The sequence below is a fragment of the Onychomys torridus genome, chromosome 18, assembly GCF_903995425.1.
Source record: "Onychomys torridus chromosome 18, mOncTor1.1, whole genome shotgun sequence".
In the NCBI taxonomy this organism is placed as follows: domain Eukaryota; kingdom Metazoa; phylum Chordata; class Mammalia; order Rodentia; family Cricetidae; genus Onychomys; species Onychomys torridus.
Window position 1 is genome coordinate 62,954,775 of NC_050460.1, and position 4,034 is coordinate 62,958,808.

The following is a 4,034-nucleotide window of genomic DNA, read 5'->3' on the forward strand; positions in this document are numbered from 1 at the left end:
GTGGTGTGTGAGCACAGACTTACAGAGGTGGAGATAGATGGCTTCCTGGAGGGGGCATTTGAGAGGTCTGCAGGGACCACAGATACTGATTAGAAGTGGCAGAGGGGTCTTGGGGAGGCAGCTACAGAAATGAGGCTGTATGGAAGACAGCAGCTTCAGCGGGCAGAAGAGACTGACAGCGGGAAGCAGGGCAGCGCACCACCTGGACAGGCAGGCAGTGTGTGTCTAGTCACAGAAGGGACCCACTCTCCCTCTCCAGGCCAGCGGGGCTCAGCTGTGGTGAGGGCTGCAATATTCAGACAGGCTGTAGGCTGCAGAAAGGGGGTCAAGGTCACCTCTCAGTGCCAGCTCCGGGTGGAGATCTACCTTAACATTAAAGCAGGCACTTCAGAGAGTGGGGATGTGGATTGGGGTGCATTTCAAAGCAGCACGCCTGTGGGTCACTCCCAGAGGGAGAGGCTAGGAAAGCCCACATCATGGAGAGGATGGTGGTGGACTGAGACTGGCGAGCTCAGGAGGTAGTGTTATGATGACCCTGAGGGGTTGGCGACTGGAGACATCTCTCTCAGGGCTGGCAGGAGGAGGGCAGTGTTTGAAGAGGCCTGGCTGGTGAGTCAGGCTTTAGCAGGGTCTGGGTCCAGGGAGGGGCCCACCCACAGCTGGCTTAGAAGTATTGTCCTGCCAAGGTGGCTTCAGGGTTGGATGTGGGGTGAGAGATTTCTTTCACACAGTCTTGACTCTAGCAAGGCCCTCCTGAGCCCACTTGGCCTCCTAGCGACACCCCTGGGGTTCAAAGCTGCCTGTGAGGCTGTGGGAGCTGACTGTTTTCCTCAGGCTGGCTGTTCTATCCAGGGACAGCACCGATGCTTCCCACGTGGCAGTGTGGTGTATTGTTGAACACAAAGAGGCAACCATCAACCTTGGAAAGGAGCCCATGCCATCTCTGCTTCCGATTCTCATTTTGCTTAAGATCTCACAGCCAGCCCTCAGGAGGCAGAGGCAGGTGGATCTCTGTGAGTTGGAGGCCAGCCTGGTCTACAGAGTGAGTTCCAGGGCAGCCAGGGCTGCACAGAGAAACCCTGCCTTGAAAAACAAAACCAAACAAACAAGATCTCATAGCCACTGGAAGGCAAACTCCAAGAGAGCTAACCACTCCATCCACTTGTTAAGATCCTCCTCAGGAGGCCAGAGAAAGGTAGAATCTGCCTTACCTGGGTTTGGGGGACTCAGGCAGCCAAGAGCAATGCATGGTGCTAGAGTCCTTTCCCAAAACCGTAGCTGTGGGGGTTGGAGGGACGGCTCAGTGGTTAAGACCACAAGCTTTGTCTGAAGACATGGGGCCCCTCTGAGGTCAGAACCTCAGGTCTTGGCTCAGAGACTCCTTTCTCTTTCTTCCTGTGGTGTGGGTGTGGGTGTGTGGTATGTGGCTATATGTAGTGTATGGGTGTGTGTGGTGTGTGTGATGTATAGGTATATGGGTGTGTTTGGTGTGTGGGTATGTGTGGTATATAGGCATGTGGGTGTGTGTGGTGTATAGATGTGTTGGTGTGTGGGTGTGTATGGTGTGTGGGTACGTGTGGTATATGGGTGGTGTGTGGATATGTGTGGTGTATAGGTGTGTGGTATGTGGGTATGTACAGTGTGTGTGTGTGTGTGTGTGTGTAGTGTGTGGGTATGTGTGATGTATAGGTGTGTGGGTGTGTGTAGTGTATAAGAATGTGTACTGTGTAGGTATATGTGTTGTGTAGTTGTGTGGGTATGTATGGTGTATAGGGGTGTGGGTGGTGTATGGGTGTGTGGTATGTGAATATATGTGGTATATGGGTGTGTGTCTGGGGGGGGGTCTGTGAAATGGGAACATGAAACCCACCTTATGAGACATATGGTAGTCCCCAGCCCCTCTCAGAGCTCCCATGCCCTTACCCTCATGACCCACACCCTTATGAGAACAGACTCCACCTGGTGCACCTCACCTCGTAGATGTTGAACTGACTCTGGCCCCGGGCCAGCTCCCGGTAGCTGGTAGTGAACTCTCCAATGAAGTCGTGGCTGCAAAGGAAGAAGGTGCTGAGGCTGGAGACCCAGGCTACGAATGCCTTAGCACATCCTAGCCTCTCCCACAGCCTCCCCCACCCCTGCCCCCATTCTGCCAGGGCCTCCACTCCAAGGCACAGAGAGCCCAATATGGGGGGCGGGGGAGCTCTCTGTTACTCATGGTCCAAGAAAGCCGTTTGGCAGAAGACAGGGTCCCGGAGGGAGGAAATGCAGGATTGCTTGGATTCTTACTTAAATGGATTAGCAAGAAAAGGCATTTGGGGACAGTCACAGCAGAGTGAACGTTGGTTGGCAGTCAAGCATTACTGCCCAACATGTCAGGTGGGATAATGGCATTCAGAGTTACGTGGGGAAAATGTGCTTATTTTTTAGACACATCTAATGAAATATTTGGGGGTAAAGCCATGAAAGAATTTCCTCTAAATTACATTAGTAAAATATAGATAAGGCAAATAGAGTGAAATTCAGGAAGTGTCAAATTCAAGTGGTGGGCTTAAAGACATTCATTAACTCCTCCCTGCTGAGACAGGTGTTCCAATAACTGGGCCTCACTATGTAGTCCTGGCCAGCCTGAAACTTTATAATGTAGGCCAGGCTAGCCTAGAACTCACAGAGCTCTACCTGCCAATGCCTCCTGAGTGCTGGGACTAAAGGTGTATCCACCATGCCCAGCTCAATAACACTTATAAAAATATTGTTTTTATTTTTTATTTGATTTCTCTTTGGGGCTTTTGGAGACATTGTCTTGTGTATCCCAATTTGGTTATGAACTTGTGTAGTCAGGGATGACCTTGAACTCTTGATCCCTCTGTCTCTACTTCCAGAGTGCTGGGATGACAGGCATGACCACTATATGCCTGTCTCGTTTAATTTATTCATTTTGAGATATCTCCCCATTGTATTGCCCAGGTTGGTTTCAAACCCTGATCCTCCCACCTCAGACTCCAGAATAGTGGCAATTTTAGGTGCATGAAACCACAGTTGGGTCCTTTCCAACCTTCCTTCTGTACTGGGATGGAATCCTGGGTCTTGAACATATGAGGCCAGAGCTCTGTCTCAGAGCTACATGCACGGCCCTCTCACTAACATTGGAGACATCCAGCCAGATGGCAGGGGTCTTTTCCAGAGTGTGTTTATATTAAACACATAAGAACTTGTACAAAACAGCACTCCCGACAGCCTTGAGTCCTTGTTAGAATGTAGTGCTTAGCACTCTAGCTGGGGCAAGTGCCCAGGTATCCCTGGGGCCATGCCCTGAGTCCACAGTAGTGTGTGTGTTTTGATTTAAGTTATATAAAGTAGTGGATTTCATTAGGACACTTTCATAGGTATGTACACTTTGGTTGGGGAGGGGAGTTTATTTAACTCTACTGGTCGTGTGTGCGTGCGTGCGTGCGTGTGTGTGTGTGTGTGTGTGTGTGTGTGTGTGTGTGTGTATGGAGGTCAGAGGACAATTTGATGGAGGTTCTCTCTGTCTGCCTTCATGTGGGTTTCCTGGACTGAACTCAGGCTGTCAAGCTGGTGCAGCGGGCACCTCTTCTGGATAGGGGTGGTAAGAGGAAAGGAAGCTAGGAGGCGGGATTCAGGCAAGCTTTCCCAGCATCCTTTGAGCCTCTCTGCTCGTTGCTAGTCTCAGGTGAAGGGACTGGGTCAGTGTTAGGCCCTCTCACGGACCAGGGATGACCAGCATAGTCTCTTTGGTGAAACCCAGGAAGTGGGGGTTGGATGCGGTGGGTCCTCTGGAGAGGGACCCAGATGCCCCATCCTGACTCCACTCTCCTGCCTCTCAGTTTGTGCCCTTCCGGGACTATGTGGACCGCACTGGCAACCACGTGTTGAGTATGGCCCGCCTGGCCCGGGATGTGCTGGCTGAGATCCCCGACCAGCTGGTGTCCTACATGAAGGCACAGGGCATCCGTCCCCGCCCACCACCGGCCGCACCTGCTCAGTCGCCAACCCAGTCCCCAGGCCACTCACCT